This window comes from Macrobrachium nipponense, chromosome 43, assembly GCF_015104395.2.
Source record: "Macrobrachium nipponense isolate FS-2020 chromosome 43, ASM1510439v2, whole genome shotgun sequence".
Lineage (NCBI taxonomy): Eukaryota > Metazoa > Arthropoda > Malacostraca > Decapoda > Palaemonidae > Macrobrachium > Macrobrachium nipponense.
The window spans coordinates 11,949,932-11,963,541 of NC_061104.1; positions in this window are offsets into that span (position 1 = coordinate 11,949,932).

Genomic DNA, 13,610 nt, shown 5'->3' on the forward strand with positions numbered 1-13,610 from the left:
CTTTCGGTGTGGGCCAGTGAGCGTCCGGTGGTCCCCCGGTTGCCGTCCGCCCTCCAGCCAGTTTGGGCTCAGGCGCCTGCTTTCTGTGTGGGCCAGTGAGCGTCCGGCGGTCCCCCGGCCGCTGTCCGCCCTCCAGTTAGTTTGGGCTCGGGCGCCTGCTTTCTGTGTGGGCCAGTGAGCGTCCGGCGGTCCCCCGGCCGCCGTCCGCCCTCCAGCCAGTTTGGGCTCGGGCGCCTGCTTTCGGTGTGGGCCAGTGAGCGTCCGGCGGTCCCCAGCCACTGTCCGCCCTCCAGCCAGTTTGGGCTCGGGCGCCTGTTTTCGGTGTGGGCCAGTGAGCGTCCTGCAGTCCCCTGGCCGCCGTCCGCCCTCCAGCCAGTTTTGGGGATGGGAGGGCACCTGCTTTCGGTGTGGGCGGGCAGTGAGCGTCTCCGGCGGTCCCCCGGCACCGTCCTCCCCCCCCAGCCTGTATTTGGTCTCGGGTCGCCTGCGTTTCGGTGTGGGCCAGTGAGCTTCCAGCGGTCCCCCCGGCCCCCACCCCCGTCCGCCCCCTGCCAGCCAGTTTTGGGCTCCGGAGGGCCGACTTTCGGTTGTGGGCTCGGGGCGGGCGCCTGCTTTCCGGTGTGGGACCATTGAGCGTTCCGGCCGGGGTTCCCCCAACCGGCAGCCGTCCGCCCTCCAGCCAGTTTTGGGCTCGGGCGGCAGCTCCTGCATATTCGGTTTTGGGCCAGTTGAGAGTCCTGGTGGTTCCCCCCAGGGCCGACCATCCGCCCTCGCCAGCCAGTTTTTGCTCGGGCCGCCTGGCTTTCGGTGTGGGCCCAGTGAGCGTTTACCTTTTGTCCTGGTCACCCCGGCCGCCGTCCGCCCTCCAGCCAGTTTTTGCTACGGGCGCCTGCTTTTCGGTGTGGGCCATTGAGCCCTGGCGTCCCCAGGCAACCGTCCGCCCTCCAGCCAGGTTTGGCTCGGGCGCCCTGCATGTTCGGTTTTGGGCCAGTTAGACGTCCGGTTGGTCCCCCTTGGCCGCCGTCCGCCCCCTCCATCCCAGTTTGGTTTTGCTCGAGGGCACCTGCGTTTCTGTGTGGGCCAGGTGAGCGATACCGGGCGGTCCCCCGTCCGCCTGTCCCGGACCCTCCAGCCCAGTTTGGGCTCGGTGGCGTGCCTGCTTTCGGTGTGGGCCCAGTCCACGTACAGCGGTTACCCCGGGCCCGGCCGCCGTCCGCACGTCCAGCCTTTTTGGGCTTCGGGCGCCTGCTTTCGTTGTGGGCCCAATGAGCGTCCGGCGGTCCCGCCCCCGGCCGCCGTTCCGCCCTCCAGCCAGTTTTGGGCTCAGGCGCCTGCTTTCTGGTGTGAGCCAGTGAGCGTACCGGCGGTCCAACCCCCGGCCCGCTGTCTCCGCCCTCCAGCCAGTTTGGGCTCGGGCGCCATGCTTGGGTTAGGGTTGGCGGCCAATGTGAGGCTCCTGGCAGGTCCCGCCCCCAGCCGCTGTCCGTCCAGCCAGCCCACTTTTGGGCCCTTTCGGGCGCCTTGGTTCACTGTTTTAGATGTGGGCCATGTGGAGCGTCCTGCGGTTCCCCTGGCCGCCGTCCCGCCCATCCAGCCAGTTTGGGATCGGGCGCCTGCTTTCGGTTGTGGGCCAGTGAGCGTCCGGCGGTCCCCCCGGCCACCGTCCGCCCCCAGCCAGTTTGGTCTCGGGCGCCTGCCTTTGGGTGTGGCCATTTTGAGCGGTCTGCAGTCCCACAGGGCCACTTGGTCCGGCCTTCCAGCCACTTTGGGCTTCCGTGAGGCCTGTTTTCGGTGGTGGGCCCCTTGAAGCCGTCCCTGCGGTCCCCTGGCGCCGTCCCGCCCTCCAGGCCAGTTTGGGATCGGGCGCCTGCCTTTCGTGTGGGCCAAGTGAGCGGTCCGGCCCGGTCCCCGCGGCCACCAGGCCGCCCCCAGCCCAGTTTTGGTACTTTCGGGCGGGCCTGCTGAGGTGTGGGTCCAGTGAGCTTTCCAGCGGTCCCCCGGCCACCGTCCCGGCCCTCCCGGGCCAGTTTGGGCTCCAGGTTGCCGACTTTCGTTGTGAGGGCCCTTTCGGGCCGCACTGCTTTCGGTGTGGGCATTGACGTCCGGCCGGTCCACCGGCAGCCGTCCGACCCTCCAGGCCAAGTTTGGGGCTCGGGAGCCTGCATTCGGTTTGGGGCCATGTTGAGGTCCGGTTGCGGTAGGTTCCCGGCCCCGGCCGGTCCCACCCTCCAGCCAGTTTTTGCTCGGGCGCCTGCTTTCGGTGTGGGTACCAGTGAAGGCGTTCGGTGGTCCGGTCCCCCGGTCCGCCGTTCACCGCCCCTCCAGACCAGTTTTTGTCTCGGAGGGCGCCTGATATCGGTGGTGGGGCCATTGAGCGTCCGGCGGGTTACCCCCGGGGGGCAAAGCCGTGCCGCCTCCAGCCAGTTTTGGGTCGCGGGCCGGCACCTGTATTTCGGTTTGGGCCTAGTGAGCGTCCGGAGGTCCCCTGGCCCCGACCGTCCGCCCTCCAGCCAGTTTTTTTGCTCGAGGGCGCCTGCTTTCGGTGTGGGCCAGTGAGTGTTCGGGTGGGTCCCCAGCCGCCCATCCGCCTCCTCCCTCCAGGCCAGTTTGGGCCGCCGGTCCGCCCTGCCATTCGGTTTGGGCCGTGAGCGTCCGGGTGGTTTCCCCGGCCGCCGGGTCCACCCTCCAGCCAGGTTTTGCTCGGGCCCTGCTTTTCGGTGTGGGCCAGTGAGCGTTGGTGGATCCCCCTGCCGCCGTCCTGGCCCTCCAGCCCCCAGTTTTTGCTCCTGGCCGCCTGCCCTATCCCGTGTGGGCCTTGAGCGTCGGCGGTCCCCCGGCCAGACCGTTTCCGGGCCCTCCAGCCAGTTTGGGCTCGGGCACCTGTATTCGGTTGGGGCATTGAGGCGTGGGCCGAGGTCCCCTGGACGCCGTCCGCCTCCAGCCAGTTTTTGCTTCGGGCGCCTGGCTTTCGGTGTGGGCCCAGTGGGAGTGTTCCGGTGGTCCCCCAGCCGCCTCCGCCCCGGGTCCGCCTCCAGCCAGTTTGGGCTCGGGCGCCCTGCTTTCGGTGTGGGCCATTGACGTCCTTCGGTTCCCCCGGAGCCGTCCGCCCCCGCCCAGGTTTGGGCCCGGGCGCCCTGCTTTCCCCCGGTGTGGGCCGATTGGAGGCATCCGGCCCGGTACCCTGAGCCGCCGTCCGCCCTCCAGGCCCATTTGGGCTCGGGCACCTGCTTTCGGTGTGGGCCAGGGTTTTGGGTTTTTTTTTTGAGCGTCCGTCGTTCCCCGGCCGCCGTTCCGCCCCCAGCCAGTTTGGGCTCGTGCGACCTGGCTTTCGGTGTGGGCCCCCAATGAGCGTCCGGCCGGTCCCCCTGCCGCCCGTCCGCACTCCAGCCCGTTTTGGGCTCGGGCGCCTGCTTTCAGTGTGGGCCAGTGAGCGTCCGGCGGGTCTCCCGGCCGCCGTCCGCCCTCCAGCCAGTTTGGGCTCGGGCGCCTGCTTTAGGTTTGGGCCAGTGAGCGTCCAGCGGTCCCCCGGCCGCCCGTCCGCCCTACAGCCAGTTTGGGTCCTTCGGGTGCCATTCTTTCGGTGGTGGGGCCAGTGAGGCGTCCAACGGTCCCCCCGGCTTGCGTCGCCCTCCAGGCCAGTTTGGCTCGGCCCCGGCTGCTTTCCGGTGTGGGCCAGTGAAACCGGGTCCAGACCGAGGTCCCCCGGCCGCCGTTCCGCCCTCCCAACCAGTTTGGGCTCGGGCGCCCTGCTTTCGGTTGTGGGCCAAGGTTGAGAGTCCCGGCGGTTCCCCCGGCCGGCCTCCAGCCAGTTTGGGCTCGGGCGCCTGCTTTCGGTGTGGGCCAGTGAACGGTCCGGCCCCGGTTCCCCGGCCGCCGTCCGCCCTCCAGCCAATTTTGGGCTTTCGCGCCGGGCTTTTGGTGTGGGTTAGTCAAGGGCATCCAGCCCGGTTCCCCGGCTTTGCCGTTTTCCGGACCCACCAGCCGTTTGGGCTCGGGAGCCCGCTTTCCGTGTGGGAAAGCGAGCGTCCCCCGGTGGTCCCCCAGCTCCGGTCCGCCCTCCAGCCAGTTTGGGCTCGGGCGCCTGCGTTTCTGGCTGGTTTGGGCCAGTGGAAGCGTTCCGGCCGGGTTCCACCCCGGCCGCCCGTCCGCCCTCCAGCCAAGTTTGGGCCTCGGGTGCCAGCTTTCGGTGTGGACCAGTGAGCGTCTTTTGGCGGTCCCCCGCCGCTGGTCCGCCCCTCCAGCCACTTTGGGCTTCGTGACTGTTTTCGGTGTGGCAGTGAGCGTCCTGCGGTCCCTGGGCCGCCGTCCGACTCCACCAGTTTGGGATCGGGCCGCCCCCTGGCTTCCGGGTGGGCCAGTTAGCCGGTCCCGGCCCGGTCCCCGGCCACCGTCCGCCCCCAAGCCAGGTTGGTCCTCGGGCGCATCGCTTTTGGTTGGTGGGCCAGTTTGAGGCTTCCAGCGGTCCCCCGGCCACCGTCCGCCCTCAGCCAGTTTGGCATCAGGTGGCCCGGACTTCCGGTGTGGGCTCTGGCGCCTGCTTTTTTTTTTTTTCCCCCCCCGGTGGTGCGGCCCATGAGAAAGTCGGCGGTCCAAAAACGGCCAGCCCGTTTTTCGGGATTCTCCTCAGGGCCCTCCCAGCCAGTTGGGCTTTCCCCGGGCGCCTGCATTCGGTTTGGGCCAGGTGAGCGTTCCGGGTGGTCCCCAGGCCGCCGGTCCCCCGCCCTCAGGCCAGTTTTGCTTCGGGCCGCCCCTGCCCTTTCCATGGGGCCCAGTTTGAGCGGGTCGTCGGGTCCCCCGGCCGCCTGTTCCGCCCTTTCCGCCAGGTTTGGGCTCGGGCGGCCTGCTTTCAAGTGTGGGCAGTGAGCGTCCGGCCGGTCCCCGCCGCCGTTCCGCCCTTCCAGGCCAGTTTGGGCTCCTGGGTTGCCTTGCTTCCCCGGTGTGGGGCCAGTCCAGCGTTCCGGGCGGTCCCCCGGGCCGCCGTCCGCCCTTTCCAGCCAGTTTGGGCTCGGGCCAGCCTTGATTCGTTTGGGCCAGTGAGGCGGTACGGCCCCCGGTCTCCCCCGGCCGCCGGTCCGCCCTCCAGTCATTTTGGGCTCTGGGCGCCTGCCTTTGCTTTCTGTGTGGGCCAGTGAACCGTCCGGCGGTCCCCCGGAGCCGTCCGCCCTCCAGCCAGATTTGGGCTCGGGCGCCTGCTTTCGGTGAGGGCCAGTCCAGCGTCCAGCGGTGCCCCCCGGCCAGGCCGTCCGCCCGCCTCCAGCCTTTTTTGGGCTCGGGCGCCTGCTGTTTCGTTGTGGGCCCAGTTGAGCGTTCCCGGCGGTCCCCCGGCCGCCGTCCGCCCTCCAGCCAGTTTTGGGGCCTCAGGGCGCCTTGCTTTTCGGTGGTGGGCCAGTGAGCGTCCGGTGGTCCCAATGGTTTGCCGTCCGCCCTCCCAGCCCTCCCCAGTTTTGGGGCTCAGGCGCCTGCTTCTTTCTTGTGGGTCGTGAGCGTACCGGCGGTCCCCCCGGCCCGCTGTCCGCACCCTCCAGTTAGTGATTTGGGCTTCGGGCGCCTGCTTTCGGTGTGGCCCAGTTGAGCGTCCGTGGTGCCGCCGTCCGCCCTCCTCCAGCCAGTTTGGGCTTCGGGCGGGCCGCCTTTGGGGCTTTGGGGTGGGCCATTGAGGCGTACTGGCAGGTCCCCCAGCCACCCTGTCCGCCCTCCCAGCCCAGTTTGGGGGGGCTCGTGGCGCCTGTTTTTCGGTGTGGGCGGGCCAGTGAGCTTTCCAGCGGATAACCCCCGGCCACCGTCCACCCTCCAGCCAGTTTTGGGCTCAGGTTGCCGACTTTTTTGTTTTTTTTTTTTTTTTTTTTTTTTTTGTTCCCGTGTGGTGGGCTTCGGGCGCCTGTGCTTTCCGGTGTGGGCCATTGAGCCGTCCGGACGGTTGCCCCCGCAGCCGTTCCCGCACCCTCCAGCCAGTTTTGGGCTTCGTGGGCCGGCCTGCATTCGGTTTGGGCCAGTGAGAGTCCGGTGGTCCCCCGGCCGCCATCCGCCCTCCAGCCCAAGTTTTTGTTTTTGCTCGGGGCGCCTGCTTTCGGTGTGGGCCCAGTTGAGCGTTCCGTGGTCCCCCGGCCCGCCGTCCGCCCTCCCTCCAGCCAGTTTTTTGGCTCGGGCGCCTTGCCTTTCGGTTGGTGTTGCCATTGAGCGTTCCCGTCGGTCCCCCAGGCAGCCCGTCCGCCCTCCAGGCCATTTGGGCTCGGGCGCCTGCATTTCGGTTTGGGTCCAGTGAGGGCGTCCGATGTCCCCATGGCCGCCGTCCGCCCTCCAGGCAGTCTTTTCGGCTCGGGCCGCCAGCCTTTCGGTGTGGGCCAGTGAGCGTCTGGCGGTCCCCCGGCCGCCGTCCGCCCTCCAGCCAGTTTGGGCTCGGGCGCCTGCTTTCTGTGTGGGCCAGTGAGCGTCCGGCGGTCCCCCGGCCGCCGTCCGCCCTCCAGCCAGTTTGGGCTCGGGCGCCTGCTTTCGGTGTGGGCCAGTCAGCGTCCAGCGGTCCCCCGGCCGCCGTCCGCCCTCCAGCCTTTTTGGGCTCGGGCGCCTGCTTTCGTTGTGGGCCAGTGAGCGTCCGGCGGTCCCCCGGCCGCCGTCCGCCCTCCAGCCAGTTTGGGCTCGGGCGCCTGCTTTCGGTGTGGGCCAGTGAGCGTCCGGTGGTCCCATGGTTGCCGTCCGCCCTCCAGCCAGTTTGGGCTCAGGCGCCTGCTTTCTTGTGGGTCAGTGAGCGTCCGGCGGTCCCCCGGCCGCTGTCCGCCCTCCAGTTAGTTTGGGCTCGGGCGCCTGCTTTCGGTGTGGCCCAGTGAGCGTCCGGTGGTCCGCCGTCCGCCCTCCAGCCAGTTTGGGCTCGGGCGCCTGCTTTGGGTGTGGGCCAGTGAGCGTCTGGCGGTCCCCCAGCCACTGTCCGCCCTCCAGCCAGTTTGGGCTCGGGCGCCTGTTTTCGGTGTGGGCCAGTGAGCTTCCAGCGGTCCCCCGGCCACCGTCCGCCCTCCAGCCAGTTTGGGCTCAGGTGCCGACTTTCGGTGTGGGGCTCGGGCGCCTGCTTTCGGTGTGGGCCATTGAGCGTGCCGGCGGTACCCGGCAGCCGTCCGCCCTCCAGCCAGTTTGGGCTCGGGCGCCTGCATTCGGTTTGGGCCAGTGAGAGTCCGGTGGTCCCCCGGCCGCCATCCGCCCTCCAGCCAGTTTTTGCTCGGGCGCCTGCTTTCGGTGTGGGCCAGTGAGCGTTCCGTGGTCCCCCGGCCGCCGTCCGCCCTCCAGCCAGTTTTTGCTCGGGCGCCTGCTTTCGGTGTGGGCCATTGAGCGTCCGGCGGTCCCCAGGCAGCCGTCCGCCCTCCAGCCAGTTTGGGCTCGGGCGCCTGCATTCGGTTTGGGCCAGTGAGCGTCCGATGGTCCCCTGGCCGCCGTCGCCCTCCAGGCATTTTCGGCTCGGGCGCCTCCTTTCGGTGTGGGCCAGTGAGCGTCTGTCGGTCCCCCGGCCGCCGTCCGCCCTCCAGCCAGTTTCGGCTCGGGCGCCTGCTTTCGGTGTGGGCCAGTGAGCGTCCGGCGGTCCCCCGGCCGCCGTCCGCCCTCCTGCCAGTTTGGGCTCGGGCGCTTGCTTTCGGTGTGGGCCAGTGAGCGTGCGGCGGTTCCCCTCCGGCCCGCCGTCCCCGGGCCCCTTCCAGGCCAGAAGTTGGGGCTCGGGAACGCCGCCTGCTTTCGGTGTGGGCCAGTGAGCGTCCGGCGGTCCCCCTGCCGCCGTCCGCCCTCCAGCCAGTTTGGTCTCGGGCGCCTGCTTTCAGTGTGGGCCAGTGAGCGTCCGGCGGTCTCCCGGCCGCCGTCCGCCCTCCAGCCAGTTTGGGCTCGGGCGCCTGCTTTCGGTTTGGGCCAGTGAGCGTCCGGCGGTCCCCCGGCTGCCGTCCACCCTACAGCCAGTTTGGGCTCGGGTGCCTTCTTTCGGTGTGGGCCAGTGAGCGTCCGACGGTCCCCTGGCCGCCGTCCGCCCTCCAGCCAGTTTGGGCTCGGGCGCCTGATTTCGGTGTGGGCCAGTGAGCGTCCGGCGGTCCCCCAGTCGCCGTCCGCCCTCCAGCCAGTTTGAGCTCGGGCGCCTGCTTTCGGTGTGGGCCAGTGAGCGTCCGGCGGTCCCCCGGCCGCCGTCCGCCATCCAGCCAGTTTGGGCTCGGGCGCCTGCTTTCGTTGTGGGCCAGTGAACGTCCGGCGGTCCCCCGGCCGGCGTCCGCCCTCCAGCCAATTTGGGCTCGCGCCGCTTTCGGTGTGGGCTAGTCAGCATCCAGCGGTCCCCCCGCAGCCGTCCGCCCACCAGCCTTTTTGGGCTCGGGCGCCTGCTTTCGTTGTGGGCCAGTGAGCGTCCGGTGGTCCCCCAGCCGCCGTCCGCCCTCCAGCCAGTTTGGGCTCGGGTGCCTGCTTTCGGTGTGGGCCATTGAGCGTCCGGCGGTCCCGCGGCCGCCGTCCGCCCTCCAGCCAGTTTGGGCTCGGGCGCCTGCTTTCGTTGTGGGCCAGTGAGCGTCCGGCGGTCCCCCGGCCGCCGTCCGCCCTCCAGTCATTTTGGGCTCGGGCGCCTGCTTTCTGTGTGGGCCAGTGAGCTTCCGGCGGTCCCCCGGCCGCCGTCCGCCCTCCAGCCAGTTTGGGCTCGGGCGCCTGCTTTCGGTGTGGGCCAGTCAGCGTCCAGCGTTCCCCCGCTGCCGTCCGCCCTCCACCTTTTTTTGGGCTCGGGCGCCTGCTTTTTGTTGTGCCCCAGTGAGCGTCCGGGCGGTCCCCCGGCCGCCGGTTTCCGCCCTCCAGCCAGTTTGGGCTCGGGCGCCTGCTTTTGGTGTGGCCATGAGCTTCCAGCGGTCCCACCCCCGGCCACCGTGCGCCCTCCAGCAGTTTTGGGCTCAGGTGCCGACTTTCGGTGTGGGCTCTGGGCGCCTGCTTTCGGTGTGGGCCATTGAGCGTCCGGGCGGTCCACCGGCAGCCGTCCGCCCTTCCAGCCAGTTTGGGCTCGGGCGCCCTGCATTCGGTTTGGGCCACCAGTGAGCGTCCGGTGGTCCCCCGACCGCCGTCCGCCCTCCAGCCAGTTTTTGCTCGGGCGCCTGCTTTTCGGTGTGGGGCCAGTGAGCGTCCGTCGGTCCCCCCTGGCCCGCCGTCCGCCCTCCAGGCCAGTTTGGGCTCGGGCGCCTGCTTTCAGTGGGCCAGTGAGCGTCCGGCGTCCCCGGCCGCCCGTCCGCCCTCCAGCCAGTTTGGGCTCGGGGTGCCTGCTTTCGGTGTGGGCCAGTGAGCGTCGGCGTCCCCCGGCCGCCGTCCGCCTCCACCAGTTTGGGCTCGGGCGCCTGCTTCGTTGTGGGCCAGTGAGCGTCCCCGGCGGTCCCCCGGCCGCCGTCCGCCCTCCAGTCATTTTTGGGCTCGGGCGCTGCTTTCTGTGGTGGGCCAGTGGACCGTCCGGCGGTCCCCCGGCCGCCGTCCCGCCCTCCAGCCCAGTTTTGGGCTCGGGGCTCGCCTGCCTCTTTCGGTGTGCCAGTCAGCGTCCAGAGGTCCCCCGCCGCCGTTTCCGCCCTCCAGCCTTTTTGGGCTCGGGCGCTGCTTTCGTTGTGGGCCAGTGAGCGTCCCGGCCGCGGTCCCCCCGGCCGCCGTCCGCCCTCCAGCCAGTTTGGGCTCAGGCGCCTGCTTTCCGGTGTGGGCCAGTGAGCGGTTCCGGTGGTCATGGTTTGCCGTCCGCCCTCCAGCCAGTTTGGGCTCAGGCGCCTGCTTTCTTGTGGGTCAGTGAGCGTCCGGCGGTCCCACGGCCGCTGTCCGCACTCCAGTTAGTTTGGGCGGGTGGCGCCTGCTTTCGGTGTGGCCCAGTGACGTCCGTGGTCCGCCCCGTCCGCCCTCCAGCCCAGTTTTTGGGCTTCGGGGGCGCCTGCTTCGGGTGTGGGCCAGTGAGCGTCCGCGGTCCCCCCGGCCGCCGTCCGCCCTCCAGCCAGTTTGGGCTCGGGTGCCTGCTTTCGGTGTGGGCCAGTGAGCGTCTGGCGGTCCCCCAGCCGCTGTCCGCCCTCCAGCCACTTTGTCTCGTGAGCCTGTTTTCGGTGGTGGGCCAGTGAGCGTCCTGCGGGTTCCCCTGGCCGGCGCCGTCCGCCCCACCTCCAGCCAGTTTGGATCGGGCGCCTGCTTCGGTGTGGGCCAGTGAGCGTCCGGCGGTCCCCCGGCCACCGTCCGCCCCCCAGCCAGTTTGGTCTCGGGCGCCTGCTTTTGGTGTGGGCCAGTGAGCTTCCAGCGGTCCCCCGGCCACCGTCCGCCCTCCCAGCCAGTTTTGGGCTCGGGGCGCCTGCTTTTTCTGTGTGGGCCAGTGAGCGTCCGGCGGTCCCCCGGCAGCCAACCGCCCTCCAGCCAGTTTGGGTCTCGGGCGCCTGCTTTCCCCCCCCCCCCCCCCGTGTGCCATGTGAGCGTCCGGCGTCCCCCGGTTGCCCGACCGCCCTCCAGCCAGTTTTGGGCTCGGGCGCCTGCTTTTGGTGTGGCCCAGTGAGCGTCCGGCGGTTCCCCGGCCACCGTCCGCCCTATAGCCAGTTTGAGCTCGGGTGCCTGCTTTCGGTGTGAGCCAGTGAGCGTCCGGCGGTCCCCCGGCCGCTGTCCGCCCTCCAGCCAGTTTGGGCTCGGGCGCCTGCTTTGGGTGTGGGCCAGTGAGCGTCTGGCGGTCCCCCAGCCGCTGTCCGCCCTCCAGCCAGTTTGGGGTCGGGCGCCTGTTTTCGGTGTGGGCCAGTGAGCGTTCGGTGGTCCCCCAGCCGCCGTCCGCCCTCCAGCCAGTTTTTTGCTCGGGCGGGGCCTGCTTTCGGTGTGGGCCATTGAGCCCGGCGGTCCCCAGGCAACCGTCCGCCCTCCAGCCAGTTTGGGCTCGGGCGCCTGCATTCGGTTTGGGCCAGTGAGCGTCCGGTGGTCCCCTGGCCGCCGTCCGCCCTCCAGCCAGTTTTTGCTCGGGCACCTGCCTTTTGTTTCTGTGTGGGCCAGTGAGCGTCCCCGGCGGTCCCCCGGCCGCCGTCCACCCTCCAGCCAGTTTGGGCTCGGCCGCCTGCTCGATTTCGGTGTGGGCAGTCAGCGTACAGCGGTAACCCCGCCCGACCGTCCGCACTCCAGCCTTTTTGGGCCTTTTTCGGGGTGGGCGCCTGCTTTCGTTTGTGGGCCAATGAGCGTCCGCGGTCCCCCGCCGCCGTTCCGCCCTCCAGCCAGTTTGGGCTCGGGCGCCTGCTTTCGGTGTGAGCCAGTGAGCGTCCGGCGGTCCCCCGGCCGCTGTCCGCCCTCCAGCCAGTTTGGGCTCGGGCGCCTGCTTTGGGTGTGGGCCAATGAGCGTCTGGCAGTCCCCCAGCCGCTGTCCGCCCTCCAGCCACTTTGGGCTCGTGAGCCTGTTTTCGGTGTGGGCCAGTGAGCGTCCTGCGGTCCCCTGGCCGCCGTCCGCCCTCCAGCCAGTTTGGGATCGGGCGCCTGCTTTCGGTGTGGGCCAGTGAGCGTCCGGCGGTCCCCCCCGGCCACCGGTCCGCCCCCCAGCCAGTTTTGGGTCTCGGGGCGCCTGCTTTTGGTGTGGGCCAGATGAGCTTCCAGCGGTCCCCCGGCCACCACCGTCCGCCCTCCAGCCATTTTGGGCTCAGGTGCGACTTCGGTGTGGGCTCGGGCGCCTGCTTTTCGGTGTGGGCATTGAGCGTCCGGCGGTCCACCGCAGCCGTCCGCCCTCCCGCCAGTTGGGCTCAGGCGCCTGCATTCGGTTTGGGGCCAGTGAGCGTCCGGTGGTCCCCCGGCCGCCGTCCCACCCCTCCTCCAGCCAGTTTTTTGCTCGGGCGCGCCTGCTTTCGTTTGTGGGCCAGTGAGCGTTTCGGTGGTCCCCCTGCCGCCGTCCGCTCCACCAGTTTTTGTCGTCGGGCGCCTGATATCGGTGTGGGCCATTGAGCGTCCGGCGGTCCCCCGGCAGCCGTCCGCCCTCCAGCCAGTTTGGGCTCGGGCACCTGCATTCGGTTTGGGCCAGTGAGCGTCCGGTGGTCCCCTGGCCGCCGTCCGCCCTCCAGCCAGTTTTTGCTCGGGCGCCTGCTTTCGGTGTGGGCCAGTGAGTGTTCGGTGGTCCCCCAGCCGCCATCCGCCGTCCGCCCTCCAGCCAGTTTGGGCTCGGGCGCCTGCTTTCGGTGTGGGCCAGTGAGCGTCCGGCGGTCCCCCGGCCGCCGTCCGCCCTCCAGCCAGTTTGGGCTCGGGCGCCTGCTTTCGGTGTGGGCCAGTGAGCATCCGGCGGTCCCCCGGCCGCCGTCCGCCCTCCTCCAGTTTGGGGCTGGGCTGGGCGCCTGCTTTCGGTGTGGGCCAGTGAGCGTCCGGCGGTCCCCCGGCCGCCGTCCGCCCTCCAGCCAGTTTGGGCTCGGGCGCCTGCTTTCGGTGTGGGCCAATGAGCGTCCGGCGGTCCCCCAGCCGCCGTCCGCACTCCAGCCAGTTGGGCGGTGGGGGGGCTGGGCGGGCGCCTGCTTTCAGTGTGGCCAGTGAGCGTCCGGCGGTTTCTCCGGCCCGTCCGTCCGCCCTCCAGCCAGTTTGGGCTCGGGCGCCTGCTTTAGGTTTGGGCCAGTGAGCGTCCAGCGGTCCCCCGGCCGCCGTCCGCCCTACAGCCAGTTTGGGCTCGGGTGCCTTCTTTCGGTGTGGGCCAGTGAGCGTCCGGCGGTCCCCCGGCCGCCGTCCGCCCTCCAGCCAGTTTGGGCTCGGGCGCCTGCTTTCGGTGTGGGCCAGTGAGCGTCCGGCGGTCCCCCGGCCGCCGTCCGCCCTCCAGCCAGTTTGGGCTCGGGCGCCTGCTTTCGGTGTGGGCCAGTGAGCGTCCGGCGGTCCCCCGGCCGCCGTCCGCCCTCCAGCCAGTTTGGGCTCGGGCGCCTGCTTTCGGTGTGGGCCAGTGAACGTCCGGCGGTCCCCCGGCCGCCGTCCGCCCTCCAGCCAATTTGGGCTCGCGCCGCTTTTGGTGTGGGCTAGTCAGCATCCAGCGGTCCCCCCCCCGGCCGCCGTCCGCCCTCCAGCCAATTTGGGCTCGCGCCGCTTTTGGTGTGGGCTAGTCAGCATCCAGCGGTCCCCCGGCTGCCGTCCGCCCACCAGCCTTTTTGGGCTCGGGCGCCTGCTTTCGTTGTGGGCCAGTGAGCGTCCGGTGGTCCCCCAGCCGCCGTCCGCCCTCCAGCCAGTTTGGGCTCGGGCGCCTGCTTTCGGTGTGGGCCAGTGAGCGTCCGGCGGTCCCCCGGCCGCCGTCCGCCCTCCAGCCAGTTTGGGCTCGGGCGCCTGCTTTCGGTGTGGGCCAGTGAGCGTCCGGCGGTCCCCCGGCCGCCGTCCGCCCTCCCTCCAGTCATTTTGGGCTCGGGCGCCTGCTTTCTGTGTGGGCCAGTGACCGTCCGGCGGTCCCCCGGCCGCCGTCCGCCCTCCAGCCAGTTTGGGCTCGGGCGCCTGCTTTCGGTGTGGGCCAGTCAGCGTCCAGCGGTCCCCCGGCCGCCGTCCGCCCTCCAGCCTTTTTGGGCTCGGGCGCCTGCTTTCGTTGTGGGCCAGTGAGCGTCCGGCGGTCCCCCGGCCGCCGTCCGCCCTCCAGCCAGTTTGGGCTCAGGCGCCTGCTTTCGGTGTGGGCCAGTGAGCGTCCGGTGGTCCCCCGGTTG